Source organism: Armigeres subalbatus, chromosome 2 (assembly GCF_024139115.2).
Source record: "Armigeres subalbatus isolate Guangzhou_Male chromosome 2, GZ_Asu_2, whole genome shotgun sequence".
Lineage (NCBI taxonomy): Eukaryota > Metazoa > Arthropoda > Insecta > Diptera > Culicidae > Armigeres > Armigeres subalbatus.
In genome coordinates this window covers 300,253,012-300,269,304 of record NC_085140.1, presented here as the reverse complement: position 1 = coordinate 300,269,304, position 16,293 = coordinate 300,253,012, and the positions used below count along the sequence as shown (strand labels likewise).

At 41.1% G+C, this 16,293-nt stretch overlaps 1 protein-coding gene across 1 annotated transcript in view; it reads right to left on the bottom strand.

The window, feature by feature from the left end:
• The window catches only part of LOC134212481 (A disintegrin and metalloproteinase with thrombospondin motifs 7), a 655,262-nt gene that overhangs the window by 5,017 nt on the left and 633,952 nt on the right, over positions 1 to 16,293 (bottom strand). The gene's annotated exons all lie outside the window — the stretch shown is intronic.

Sequence of the window (16,293 nt, the reverse complement as noted above, 5' to 3'; positions counted from 1 at the left end):
TTATTCATCCATCACCATCCCTGAACCTAGGTCGGGAATTTAAATCACTTTTCGCCGGTGGCGCGAGAATTTTCGGCATGCGTTTAATAGCCGGTCCCATCTGCACAGAATTTCGGCCCCGTGCGCTCACCGGTCGTCTGCCACGTGTTGGTATAAATATTTACCTTCCCAATATCCTCCAGGTTGCCTTTGATATCGTCGCTCATTCATTCAATATTAGACGCCGTACGGTTGCGAGTGATACATGATTCGATGTTCCCATGTAACTTTGTCTTAGCCAATTCATCGCCAATTTGAGTAGTGAAAAATTGTTCGAAATAAGACAAAAAAGTGGTGCCTTCGCGTCTATTCCTTGTGGAAGATAAACTGAATTTTCAAATGTATGTGTTGAGTGTTTCTTCTTTCTATTTAACTGCCTTTTCAAAGATGGCGAGTTTGATTCTTGGTCCGGTCTAGGATGTTTTTGGATGGGGAGCATTCCCGACACCGTGGGCATAGTGTATCCATTGTACTTGCCATACAAGATACATTATTATTATCTTTTATTCAGACTAAGGCCGAAGTGGCCTGTGCGGTATATAATAGTCTTCTCCATTCGGCTCGGCCGCTACACGTCGCCAACCACGCAGTCTACGGCAGGTTGAATACACCACTAGGTGTTCCAATCTGCCAAATTTATCTTGGATTTTAGTATTGGAGAGCCAGCCAGTTTGTTTATGTTTTGTACCGAAAATGAATGTTTCACCCCCGCCGTCTTCTCGTCCATAAATTGGGCAGATAAAACACCTATAGCTATAGCTGTGTATTCATCTTGGTCTACGGAGAGTCCGCAAGTCATCTTTCACCTGATCGATCCACCTTGCCCGCTGCGCCCCTCGTGAACGACCGCCCTGGTCGCGGCCACTGGTTTTTTTTCGAATGAAAATTAAAACACCACTCCGGTGCGGTGGTACAACTAAGACTCTTTATTAAATTACATTTAACTTACAGCTAACCTACTTTATGTTGACAATTTTCTCTCTCTCTCTCTCTCTCTCTCTCTCTCTCTCTCTCTCTCTCTCTAATTATTGCCTCTCACGCATAAGGGGCCGTACACATATTACGTAAGCACTTATGGGGGGAGGGGGGGTCGTTCAATATCTTACGCTCCATATAAATAAAAAATCATTTGCATGAAAAAAATCTTATATGGGTAGGGGGGTCGAAAAATCCAGAAAAACTGCTTACGTAGTAAGTTCACGACCCCTAACGGTTCATTTGGAACCTTGCCAAGTGCTGTAATTTGCTTAAAAAGCAAAAGTAAGCAGACTTAAACAAACAAAACCCTGTTGCTGGGCGCAAAGTCGGTACCAAGGTAAACCGACCCCGCATAAAAGATTCTGACGAATCCCCCTGAAGGAATTTAAGTAAATAGTTGGGATCGTCACATTACCCCCTACCCGAGCAAAGCTTGAGAGCAAATCGAAAACTTGTTTTGATGTTGTGAAATTGCCGAATATGATTACTTAATTTGATATCTTTTTGGTCGTTTTAACGGTTAAAATAACAAAATGTATAGCACAAAAATCTTACTGTGACATCAAATCGAAAACTATTCCTGCTATCGATGAGATCAAATTGAAAACTTATTTTGCAAAATGAGATCAAAATATGTAATCAATCATGATGATTCATATTTGAAAACAAATTATGAATTCAATTTGCTGTCACAATCAAAATATGTTTTCTATGTGCTCTCATTATGTTTTCAGACTTTGCTCGGGTACCCAATGAGTTGAAAGTGTACTTGAAAAGATCACTTTGGAGTTCAAACTTTTATTTAACTTGGTAGATCTTGCGGTTTTTTTGTACACTTTGCTTTTGGATAACTTTAAGTATCCAGATTTGTACTCCCCTTTTGTTTAATTTTCTGGAGGGTGTTTTTCCTCTCCCATAATATCCTTTTTAAGGAGGCATAGTTCTTCTCCTGTAATATCTATTTTAATTTCTTACTATAGGAGGCATGACTCATCTCCTGAAATATAGTCTTATTTCTTCAATTTATATATCTTTCAATAGGAGGAATGATTTTCCTCATTGATTATTATCCCTTTCTAAAATTTAGCAAACTAATGTGCCAGTATGAATATGTTCATACGTTGTATATAAACCCCACTTTTAGAAAAATGTACCATGTTGCTGTTTTCAAAAATGGCACATGAAAAATACTGCAGCTCCACCACATTATATAAATTTCGAACATTTATACAAAAAAATAATATGTTATGACTCCCTTTTCGGTCAAAGGCCAAGCAGAGTCATCTCATCACCCCTTCCCAATCAGCTCGTGGTGGAATATGAGGGTCCATTCCCTTTCTGATGATGGAATGTGAGAGTCCATTTCTCTCTCCCAATTTACAAGACAGCTGAAGTAATGGTTTTGATTAAAAAACCAAGCTAGCCGTCATAAAAAAAGATTATCCACCAAAATAGCGCTTTAGGAGGATAGATTCCAATGTTTTCATCAATTCATATCTGTTTGTGGTCATTTGAATGCATTGCATTATAGTAGTAATTGTTGGGCGTAAGAGCAAGAGCCCCCTCACAAAGAATAACCACTAGAGTTCCCTCTCTACACCACGGCAGGCTACTGACTGATACTTCTGCCAGCAGCTGCAGTTCTCTTTATTCAACAATAGGTATATACAATAATCCATAACAAATTTCCTTAATCTATACCAAAGAGCAACTACAACTAACCGGCGCCCGCTTCTTATCCATCTTCGATCTACAGCGAAGCGTCGCACACTACCTGATATTCCAACACTCCTCCTTAGTGTGCACGTCTCGCAACTCTCCTGGCTCCTCCTAACACCGAGCCTCCCGTCCAGAGCTCCTTCTCGCTGAACAATTCCTCCTGGCCCAATCCGTTGCCCGCACAAATGGCCTCTATCCGACGTTTGCACAGCACCCTGTTGACCAGCTCCTGAATGTTCCGACGCTCCTCTCGGACTCCTGCTGACCAGCCAGCATCCTACCGAACGTTCCAACCTCCTGATGAATTCCGTCCGGCGCTACCCAAGACTTACGTGGCTGATCCATGATCCCACTGCGCCACGCGACTTATGCGGCCGATCCATGATCCCACTGCGATAACGTCGACGGCAATAACATCCCACTAAGATGGAGAACGGGAATCGTTCCTGGGCCCATAACCTGTTGGCCGGAAGAGAAGGGAACCCCCTCACAAAGAATAACAACTAGAGTTCCCTCTCTACACCACGGCAGGCTACTGACTGATACTTCTGCCAGTAGCTGCAGTTCTCTTTATTCAACAATAGGTATCTACAATACATTCATAACAATATTCCTTAATCTACCCAAGAGCAACTACAACTAACCGGCGCCCGCTTCTTATCCATCTTCGATCTACAGCGAAGCGTCGCACACTACCTGATATTCCAACAGAATGATCATCAGCTTCAGCCCGCTGTTGGCAAACCGAGTTTGCTAAGCTACTCCTGCTTTGTCGTTTTGACTGAAAGGCATCGTCAGAGGCAAAGAGGAGCAGAGAAAAATACAAAACAAAAGAATCACACTCAGCAGGCATTGTTGATAAATTACACCACTTATTGTGATATATGCCCCATTTAATCTAGCTTTGTCAAGTTGACGCATCATTACTATTTAGAGCAATTGCATTACCTTGACTACCAGCGTTATCCCAATACGGTATTATGGTTCTGATGAATCGTACTACCATATTGGGACTTGTTCTCCAAACTTCTGAGGGTTCTATCAGCCCCTTGTTGAAGAACTGTAATCTCTTTCTAAAAGTTGCCGGACAATGGCATAACAGATGTTCCGAGTCTTCTACATGTATGCCGCAGAAACGACATACATCATCTTGAAGTTTTCCTAACAGCTTCAAGTGATATCGGCTCGGGCAATGGCCTGTTATAAGGACTGTGTATGTGTTAAGATCTTTTTTTGAAAGATCTAAAATTTTGCGAGTGATACACAGAAAAAAAAATAAATTGTGTTTTTGAGAATACCGAGCTTTCGTTTAAAAAGTTGCTCAGTTTTGGTAAAACTGATTAGCGAAAAATTTACTGTGAGAATAAAACTTTCAATTTGAAAGTATTTCTTTAAATGAAACATTGTTATTCTGAATGCGAAATTGTTTCATTAAAAGTTTGAAAGTTTTCAAATGGCATTCCCATCTTCTGTAAGTTTGGCAACATTGGTAATAAGTTTAATCCTTCTGGCAACTGATTGAGCTGTCAGTCGAAAAAAAGGCGCGACACGAAGTGAAAAACAGATTCAGTAAGGAATAGAGTAAATGGAAATAATTATTTCAACCAGCCTTGTTTTACCAAATCAGGAACATGTTCCAATGGAAAAGAATGTTTTGTTGTGGTAAGTGTTATTAAATTATTATTACTATCCAGCAGCAATTTAATATTGAGTGTATTCTCTATTTCTTTCCAGCACCCGATGACCAGTTTCCGCAGAACGAAGGCAGCAGCAACCAACCAGTAACTGAGCAGATGAGGAACTCGGTGGCTCGGTGCTCAACACGGCCCTGAATGACCAGTTTTCCGCATAATCATTACAGCAGCAACCGAGGCAGCAATCAACCAAAAACTCGGTGCTCAACACGTCCCTGAATGCCATTAATGACCCGGCCAGCCAGTCATCCCCAGCAGAAGCCACGTATGAATCAGTCTGATCCGGAAATGCATATCAGCATCATTTTATTACATTGGTGTAATATAAATTATAATTGTACGTTATAATGTAAATCAAAAATCGAAAAATGAATGAGATAATAAAATGGGAGAATGAACAAAATAATGTATTTTAAATGTTTATATTTTTATTGTGGATTATTGAACTCAAATTGAAAGCACACACTGCCTGTTGTTTTAAAAGCATTATTAGTTGTTTTGATTGTAAAATACACACTTAGTTTTCAAAGAAAATTGTTATTTTAAGAAGTCAGCTTTTGTCAAACATTTTTTCGAAGTGACATTTTCGGCATTGGTAGATTTAACAATCTCATACTTTCTACTGAAAATCACTAACGAATTTTCTCATTTTTACCAACGTTTTTTTAATTTTACCAACGATTTTTTTATTTATTTATTTATTTTTATTTATTTGCCGTCAATCAAATGTAGACCAATTATACTTTGTACAATAAATACTTATTATCTAGTCTATGTGTACTTCAGTCATTACCTAACTTGTCTAGAGAAGAACACTTCTTTTAGATTAGTTTTACTCATCGTTACATCAATTGTTTCACAATGTGCATTATAACATGTCATCATTCTATTTATTGGGCCATTTCTGCCATAGTTTGTTCTTTGATTATTGATATAAAATAGACTTCTATTTCTAAGTGGACGGATAGGGGCGTAAAATTAATATTTGCCAAAATTTCACTACTATCCACTCTTTGTGCGATAATATCGTTCATGAAAGCTATCATTGAGAATTCCCTGCGTTTTTGAGTTCTTCTAGGTTAATTAATAAACACCGTGATTCATAAGGAGGCAATGGTAGAGACGTCCACCCTAGTTTTCGGAGCGCAAAAGTAAAAATTGTTTCTGAACTGATTCTATGCGGTTTACATGTGTTTCATGATACGGAGCCCAAACTACACTGCAGTATTCTAAATGAGGCCTAACATGTGCAACGTACAAAGTTTTGATTGTGTAAGGATCATTGAAATTATAACTGAATCTTTTGATAAAACTAAGCATGTTGCTTGCTTTATAGATAATATTATTATAGTGATCTATAAACGATAATTTGGAGTCCAGAATGATACCTAAATCTCTAATTAGTTTGCATCTTTCAACTGTTTTCTGACCTATGTATATTTGTTCTTGTGCCGTATTGATCTTTCTTGTAAACGAGATTGAATGGCACTTTTTATATTCAGTTGTAACAGATTTTTCTTACACCATTTATAAAATCGTTGATTTCATTTTGAAACACTAGTAGATCAGATTGCTTATGTATTTCTAGAAAGAGTTTCATGTCATCTGCGTAAATTGAAACATTCAGGTAATTCAAAACATGATTCACATCGTTGACGAATAAGATGAATAACAATGGACCAAGGTGGGATCCTTGTGGTACTCAGATGTAACCTTAACTTGTTTTGACAAACATCCATCAAATCTTACTCTCTGGGTTCTGCTAGTCAAATATGATTCAATCCATTTTATTAACCTGGGATTGAGGCCTAGCTTGGATAATTTGAAAGTAAGAGAGAAATATCAACTCTGTCAAACGCCTTACTGAAATCAGTGTATAGAGCTTCAACATAATTTCCTCTATCTAAAGCGTTTATCGAAAATGATACAAATTGCAGCAAGTTAGTCGTTGTTGACCTTCCTTTAACAAAACCGTGCTGGTTACGGGTAATTAAACCTTGAACTTGTGTGAAGATTTTATTGTTAATAATGGATTCAAATAACTTAGGAATGCAAGACAATATAGCGATGCCACGGTAATTTTTAATGTCAGATTTTTTGCCACTTTTAAAAATTGGTATCAAAAACGATTGTTTCCAAGTAGAAGGAAGCGTATTGTGTTTCAGAGATGAATTAAATAACCAAAATAGAGGTTTGACAAACTCATTTGGAAGTGATTTAAACAGTATGGGTGGTAGGTGGTCAGGGCCAGCACCCTTCGAAGAGTCTAAAGATTTGAGGGCATGTAGGATTTCGTTTGGAGATATGTTATCGACTGCGACATCATTTTCTAACTCAGGAAGGTAAGAGAAATAAGAGTAATCACGATCACAGTTATCATGTATTGTGTAAACGTCTTGAAAAAAAATCAGCAAATAAGTTACTGACTTCAAATGAATTATTCCCAATCTTATTGTCAAGTTGCATTTTTGTTGGAAAACTACTGGATTTTTGTTTATCTCGAACATAGTTGAAAAATGATTTTGGGTCTGATTTAATATTGCGTTCAATCTTATTAGTGTAATCATCATGTGCCTTTTTAATTTCTAAATTCAACTCATCACATAATGACAAATAATATGCTAAATTTGAATCGTTCCTATTATTCTTATACGCTTTATGCGCTTTTTGTTTTCTATTTTTGAGATTGATTATATGCCTATTGTACCATGCTGGAATCTAATTTATACATTCTTTGTTTTGCTTTCTAGGTACTGCCATCTTTGATAAATCGCACAATGTTTGATAGAATACATTTACGGCTTGGTCAGGATTTAGGTTGCCGATAAGGGTTTGCCAATCGATACAGTTCAAGTTATTTTTAATAAGCTCGTAGTTTGCATTTCTAAAATCGAGATAGGGTTCGGATAAATTGTCATCAAATGTTCTAGATGTCTCGTGGTTGAAAATGGAGTATTCAATTGCAATATGAAACACTTCGTTTTTCCATAGAGGGGAAGATGACTCGGTCACGCAGAAATCATCAGTCATATTAGTAAAAAGTAAGTCTAGGTAGCAATTGTTATGATTTCTAACATGATTCACTTGATGCAATCCTATGTTTGAACTTTTGTCAAAGAGAGTTTGAAGTGTTTCATTATCTCCTACAATTGGTATCAAAAAATGGTCATTTTCGTCGTCAACAATAAAAGTAGCTGCTCGCTGATTAAAGTCACCATATATGTGAACGTTTGTTTCGGCATTGAATTTTGATACGATTTCTTCAGCAATAGTGAAAAATTTTTCATATGACTCCTTTTTGCATGTTCAGGAGGAAAGTACACTGTCGCAAAAATATGTACTTGGTTCCCAATAGTAGACTTGATCCAAATATGATCAAATTCTTTACATTTAACTGATTCAATTTCTTCGGCCTCATAATCTGTGCTAGCAGCGATCAATACTCCTCCACCAGATTTCTTATTAGATAGCGATTTATCGCGATCATCTCTAAAAACATTGTAGCGATTCCCAAACACTTCTTCATTATTCACACTAGAATCCCAACTAGTCTCAGTTCCTAAAATGAAGTTATAATCACAAGATGCTACCTGTTTGTAAATTTCATTAATTTTACAGGCACTTTTCATCCTGTTAAAATTTTGACAATAAATCGTTACTTCTTTAGTTGAACCTAATGCGTCAATGCCTCGTTCTTCAGAATCTTGCGTCTCTAATAAAGAAAATTTGCATTACCTACATTCGACGAAGCTATATGGTTTGAATGACCTATGAACCAGTTGGGCGAGGAAGAGCCACACGTCGGTCTGATGAGGGGTTGAGTGTCTCTCCTCGTTGGAAATTGGTGTATCTATTATTGCCATTTGATGTCGGGGCCCGGCAAATTGTCGCTTCGCTGCGTTGAGTAGTTCTCTATCGGGCGCGTAGTTCCTATTATTGTTGTTGTTGTTGGAGGTGTTGGCGGCTCCGTTGTAATTGAAGTAAACGCTGTTGTAATTGATATCGTTGTTTTTGTTGCTCCTCGATCGACGATTTCGTGCCCATTTATATGTTTTTGTTGACTTGTCATATTCACTCCAGTCGGCTCTCCACACCTTCCATAATGTTCTGCGCCCATTTATCCACCTCCAATTCGTGTCATTAGAAGGATTCGGTTGTGGAGTAAACATATCCATATCCAGGTTAATCAGTTCATCAGCTATGTTTGGTGCAGGGTCTTGTATCGTAGGCTTCAAATTCGACTCCAGAGCACTGAAAGCCACAGATAATGCTTTCAACTCGTCTAATACTTCCGAGTTGATTGGATTTATCTGTTCCACTACTTGTGAGTGATCAGCAAATTTAGACGCAATCTCCTGCGTGCATATTCCTAAATTGGTCACTTCGAGCAGAAGATTGGCCATCATCGATTTGAGCGAATCGGTAATGTTTTGCTTAACGACCTCCAGTGTGTCATCAAAAAGTGTTGATACGTGGTTTTTGAGGGCGGTGACCGCGACCGTTGTGTGTACATACGTTTGGTGTGATGAAACGTTTAGACTGCCTCGCAATCAATGTGTTTTTCCAAATGTCCTCTATTTTAGAATGTTCCCAAGATTTGAGTTCCATTCGAAGAGAACACGCAGATACACCACAAAATGGTTCGGGACCTATGAATTGTCGAGATGAACCAAGTCTGGCCAGCATATCAGCTTGTTCATTGCCTTCAATGCCACAATGACCAGGAACCCAATACAGGTTCACTTTGTTACGACTACCCAAGGTTTGGAGTGACTGAACACATTCCCAAACGAGTTTATATCTACATATTGCTGATTTCAAAGCATTCAATGCTGCTTGACTGTCAGACATTATGCAAATATTTGAATGCTTATAATTTCTGCGTAAGCATAAATTAGAGCATTCAAGAATAGCCTGAACTTCAGCTTGGAAAACAGTTGGCCATTTGCCCATGGGAATCGAAATATTTATCCCCGGGCCAGTCACGCCTGCCCCAACTTGATTGTTCAGCTTTGAACCATCGGTGTAAGATACAATTGATCCTGAGCGAAGATTTGGTCCACCGTTTGCCCATGTATTTCGCTCAAGATTAATTACATCAAAACAACGACAAAAGTTGTATCTTCTCCTCATCCAGTCATCATTGTTTGTGATAAGTGAGTTGATATTTATTTTGTTTAGAATACTAAGATGTCCTTTTTGGTCACCTTCGAAGAGGTTTGAATCTCTTTTGATCTTCAAAGCACTCTTCTCTGCTTCTAACTGAATAAATTGATCCAATGGTAGCGCGTGGAGCAAAGCGTCTAGCGCTTTATTGGGCGTGCTTCTTATTGCACCAGTTATTGAAAGAGTAGCCAATCTTTGAAGTTTTTCCAACTTTTTCTGAACCACCCTTTCTTTTGTTTTTGGCTACCATATTAATGCGGCATATGAGATTCTGGGTTTCACAATCGCCGTATAAATCCATTGAATCATTTTTGGCTTCAGTCCCCACTTTTACCGAATGTTACTTACTTATCCATAAAGCATTTGTAGTCTTACTCAATGCTTCCTCAAGATGTAAGTTCCAATTCAGCTTACTGTCAAGTCTAACTCCAAGATGCTTGACTGAGTTTGAAAGTTTCAAATCTGCTCCTTTCAATTTTGAAGTAGGAAAAGAATAATTTCTTCTCCTTGTAAACGCCACCAATGTGGCCTTTGAAGGCCTTTGAAACACCTAGCTGTGTATTCATCTTGGTCTACGGAGGGTCCGCAAGTCATCTTGCACCTGATTGATCCACCTTGCCCGCTGCGCACCTCGCCTTCTTGTACCCGTCGGATCGTTGTCGAGAACCATTTTCACCGGGTTACTGTCCGACATTCTGGCTACGTGCCCGGCCCACCGCAGTCGTCCGATTTTCACGGTGTGAACGATGGATGGTTCTCCCAGCAGCTCATGCAACTCGTGGATCATTCGCCTCCTCCACGTACCGTCCGCCATCTGCACCCCACCATAGATGGTACGCAGCACTTTCCTTTCGAAAACTCCCAGTGCGCGTTGGTCCTCCACGAGCATCGTCCAGGTCTCGTGTCCGTAGAGGAGTACCGGTCTAATGAACGTTTTGTACTTTGTCAGTGTTTGGTACGGCGGCGAACTCTATTCGATCGCTCGGAGCGTCTTGCGGAGTCCAAAGTACGTACGATTTCCAGCCACTATGCGTCTCCGAATTTCTCTGCTGGTATCATTTTCGACAGTCACCAGTGAGTCCAAGTACACAAATTCTTCTACCACCTCGATTTTGTCACCACCAATGCAAACTCGCGGTGGGTGGCTCACATTGTCTTCTCTTGAACCTCTGCCTTTCATGTACTTCGTCTTCGACGTGTTGATGACTAGTCCAATTCCCTAAACTTCCCTCTTCAGTCTGATGTAAGCTTCCTCCATCTTCTCAAAGTTACGTGCCATAATATCTATGTCGTCAACGAAGCCAAATAGCTGGACGGACTTATTGAAATTGTACCTCTCGTGTTAATCCCTGCTCTTCGTATTACCCCTTCCAAAGCGATGTTGAATAGCAGACACGAAAGACCATCACCTTGCCGTAACCCTCTGCGCGTTACTATGGGACTCGAGAATGCTCCTGAAACTCGAACTACGCACATCACCCGATCCATCGTCGCTTTGTTCAACCGTATCAGTTTATCCGGAAAACCGTGTTTGTGCATTAGCTGCCATAGCTGGTCCCGATCGATTGTATCATATGCGGCTTTGAAGTCGATGAATAGATGATGTGTGGGCACGTTGTATTCGCGGCATTTCTGCAGTACTTGGCGAGTGGCGAACACCTGGTCCGTGGTGGAGCGTTCGCCCATAAAACCCGCCTGGCACTGCCCCACGAACTCCCTTGCAATTGGTTCTAGTCGACGGCATAACATTTGGGAGAGTACCTTGTAGCGGCATTCAGCAATGCGATTGCGCGGTAATTGCTACAATCCAGCTTATCGCCCTTTTGTAGATTGGACACAAGACACCTTCCATCCACTCCTGCGGCAAAACTTCCTCCTCCCAAATCATGCTAATGACCCAGTGCAGCGTTCTAGCCAGTGCCTCACCCCGTGTTTAAATAGCTCTCCTGGTAGTTGGTCAACCCCAGGGGCTTTGTTGTTCTTCAGCCGGCCAATCTCCTCCTGGATTTCCTGGAGATCCGGAGCCGGTAAAATTATGTCCTGCGCGCGTTCTTCCAGGTCCATCACCATACGCCATCTTCGTCTGCCACATCGTCATTCAGGGGTTCTTCGTAGTGCTGCCGCCACCTTTGGATCACCTCACGCTTATTCTTAAGAAGGTTCCCGTTTATGTCCTTACACATATCAGGCTGTGGCACGCCCAATGTTAAGCCGCGGCGTCCGACTTCGACGCGTGTTGTACACCGTCGAGAGTTTTGAGCGCAGGCATACTGCAACGAGGTAGTGGTCGGATTCAATATTCGCATTGCGGTAAGTGCGGACGTGCGTGATGTCGGAAAAGAATTTACCGTCGATTAGAACGTGGTCGATTTGGTTTTCCGTTTATTGGTTAGGTGATATCCATGTGGCCTTGTGGATATTTTTGCGGGGAAAGAAGGTGCTTCGGACTACCACTCCGCGGGAGGCTGCGAAGTTTATGCATCGTTGGCCGTTGTCATTCGATACGGTGTGCAGACTATCCGGTCCGAAAACCGGTCCATACATTTCCTCCCTTCCTAGCTGTGCATCGATCGATCTGTGTATATAAAAATGAAATGGTTTGTGTTCGTGTCCGCATAGCTCGGAAACGGCTGGATGGATTTTTTTCTTCAACAAATACGCTCGTTGTGGTTTCCGACGGATTTATTTTCTATTTTCTCATGTGAAAATCATGAGAAAGTTTAGTAAATCGTGAAAAACTAAAATAGGGATATGGAAATTTAGCTAGACAGTTCACAACGCGCATTTTTACGTACATAGCAGAATAACGTCAACGTCAACTTTTTAGTTTTATATAAAATCAGTCAATGAAAGAGAAAATGCGTTTTACGGGGATAATCAAGAAAACGATTCCAGGGTCGAAAAATAGGGAGCAGTTGTAAGTAAATGTGGAATATTTTTGTCGTCTTTTGTTTCTCGCTTGTTTTTCATCCCTTTGGTTTTTTTCTCGTTTCAGAGGGCGAGTAATGGCGCTTGAATCTAGGCTTTTATGTACCCTAATGTATATAAGTATTCGTCATGTTTTCATAGTATTCTGTATTAATTTATTCGAATATTTTTGTTCGTCAGTGTATAAGCCAGGGCACTAGACTAAAAACTGTGTCCAATCCCAAGACATTGAGGTCCCAAGTAGCGAATTTAGTGAGAATTGGCCGCTTTCCCAAGGGAGCCAGGCCCTGGAAATACCCGGAGGATGGCCAATTCGATCGAAGATCACCGTAATGTACTCCAGTGTACTTGTCTTGCAAAATCATGAAGTTTGACATGTCGTAAGATGGGTTCCAAGATTGAGCGAAAATTGGCCGCTTTCCCAAGGGAGCCAGGTCCTGGAAGTACCAAGCCAATTCGATCGAAAATCACCATAATGTACTCCAGTGTACTTGTCTTGCAAAATCATGAAGTTTGACGTTTGATGCTTCAAAATCCGTTAAAAAACGGCTGAGCTGCATGGTTTTGAATTTTGAGTTTTGCCGTAAAATGGGGGTTGGGGACGTACATACGTCACGGTGTCTCTATAGGGAGATATTATTTTTCAAAAATCAATATCTCTAAAATACCCACCACGCGAAAGCATATGCTCTTCTCTTCCATGTCGTGCGTTAACTAAAATGTTCTATCGGGGGATCTAGAACAACTCACTCATATGTCCTGAGCACCACCAGGGGTACATAGAGCCAACGCAAAACATCCCCATCCTGGGCGGCTGCTCGCTTTAGCCTTGACATGGGCCCAGGTCGAATTCCCGTCTACATCCTTTATTTCTTTGTTGAGGCTACCGCCACGAGCCCCTGGGTCTGCCTCTGTTGCGATGTCCTGCCGAATTCGAGTCCAGCGCTTGCTTGCAGATTTCGTCTCCGCTCTTTTGTAATGTGTGGTCGACCCACCTCCATTTACGTTCTCGAATTTCAGTTGATATCGGTTTTTGATGGAATCGTCGATGGAGCTCAGCATTCGAGATCCAGTTGTGAGGCCACCAGGCAAGAATTATAAAACGTAAATTTCGGTTAATGAATACTTGCAGTTTCTGCGTCATCTCTGCGTATACACACCAAGTCTCACTGGGGTATAACAACACAGTCGTTTAGATGCTCCATAGTAATAGGCCGCCATGCCAGAGCAGCCCACGGCTTGGTACACGGTCAAGCCCACCCACCATGATCTCGTCAATTATGATGAGCGACTAACCGGATTGGGTCAGACAAAGCTCCTCTATGCAGGCACCACAAGAGAGGCACGTGAAAGCTTGGTACTGCGTTTCGAGGAGGCCGACGATTTTGTCCGGAACTGCCTTGCGTCTAAGACGGCCCCACAGATTCCTGTGGTTAAGACGATCGAAGGCTTTTTCGTAGTCAATGAATACCAGATAGAGGGACTCTTGAAATTCGTTGACTTCCTTCAGAACGATACGGAGCGTGAAAATATGGTCCACACATGATCTTCCGGGGTAGAGTCCTGCCTGCTGCCGTCGAAGAGTCGTGTCTATTTTCTCCTGTATCCGATTTAAAAAACTTTGCACAGAATTTTGAGAACAATGCACAGTAACATATTGCCGAACACGGTCCCCACTAAGACGCCCTGCATCCAGTCGGTCGAAAATCGCGGTTTCCCAGATATTGCAGAATAGACAACATTTGCAACATTTGCGCAGATAGCATGGGATCAGCTTTGAGCATCTCTGCTGAAATTCGATCGATCCCGGGAGCCTTGTTGGATTTAACGCTTTGGATGGCTACTTTAATCTCCTGCAATGATGGAGCTTCGGAGTTGACGCGAATAATGCGTTGCACCCTTGGCGGCTCATGCCGAGAAGGGCTCGAACCAACGATTCAGCTGATTAGTTGGGTCGGTGAGTAACGCGTCTTTCACCGGCATCCTCGAATTCATTCTTGCTCCACTGAGGTGTCGTGAAATACCGTAAAGGAAGCGAATATCGCCAGTTGTTTTGTTTCTACCCTTCGCCGGCCTGTGAGACCACCCACGCACGCTTGTCCCATCTGCAGCAGCGTTTAACGTTGCAGGGAGCGCTGTTCCATCAAATACCGGTATATAACAATACTCGTCCCGACGGTAGTTTAGTTCCCCCAGACTTCACTCTGTCCCTGGATTCCGAGCTCCATGCGTCGTACCGTGATAGAGTAAAATACCATTAGGTGAAACAATTACTAGTTTTTGAGACTACAATTCGAAGTTGATTCAGACATATTTTAAGCCATGAAATAATTTTGTTACAGACGGAAAATGGGAAATCACATATAGATTAACATCAAAGTCATTAAATCTATGCGAAAATGTATTTAATGTTTAGCCTAATGTCGTTCACACTTAGGACTTCCAGTTATATTGCATTACTTCTCGCGCAGTAAGGAGATCGGGGAACACACCTGCTGGGCTCTAGCAGTAAACCTCGTAAAAATGGCAATAAATCAACGGAAACGCCGACTATGGATGACATGCTTTTCTACACCAGCTTGTGTGGTAGATTATAGCAAAACAGAACAAAAAAAACAGCTGCACAACTTTTGATTTCTTTCTCACATAAATTAATGGGAAAAACGATGCCGACCACAACAACAACTGCGGTGGCGCCAAAATGCCAAATGGTGAGCCACTTAAGAATGATGACCTCTATGACACATGGATGGGTGAACGCGGACGAAAATATGACAGAAACGTGGAAACGACCTCGAACTAGACAGCGCAATACGTGCGTTTATGGGATGCTGGATGCTATGGATGTTAAATGTCCCGCTAATGCGGCGGCGTTTCCTAAAGAATGCTATTATTGCTCCACGCGAGAAAACTGCACGGTAAAAGGTGTAATAAACTAAAAATACACCTTGTTTTATTACTTCGCTCTAAGGGGAGCGAGGAGACGGCACCGTGAAGTGAAGAATCGACCTTGCCCAAAGCTGCCAGCGCGGTGGAAGAAGGCATATACATTGTGAATATAAATCTTCCAGATGGGCCCCCCTTAAAGCGTGTAAATCTGGTAATTGACGAACTCTCGAGTTGAGTCTCGAGCCAATAATAAGCGATGTTAAACATCATGTTCGCACTTGCACTGAATTGAGTGATGTGTGAGTGAGTGATAGTAACACTGATGAATGTTTTACAGTATTTCGAGATCATGTTTTCAAGAAAATTATTAAAAAAATAAAAAAGGCATGGGACTATTTTGAACAGATCATGAAAGACATGGCTAATAAAGGATTCTTATATCTACAATTGCATGTCATAAAACAATCTAAGACAAAGTATAGTAAAAAGTACATAAAATTTATTTTTTAAACGGTCAACCATTCTAGGATACTCGACCATCATTAACCTTGCCCGCACAATCATTTATTTAACGTTCGTCCCAGATGTTCAGTGACAAAACAGAAAGCCCATAATTACTCCAGCAATTTGCTCCTTTTCTGGTTCAACCTTTCCAACAAAACCATAAATATCAGCACCATTGTTCCGGCAGCGATTGCATTAATTTCGCACTTCGCGCGCAGTCATTACCAGAGTTGGAATAAAAACAGGGAGAGCAAATGCATCGAATTATGGCGAGAATCCCGGAATCAGTACAGACCAAGTGCAAATTTATTGTTATTATACCATTTAAGCAATGATTGTTACGACCGACCGGGAGAAGGGTTTCAACCTTTTATGA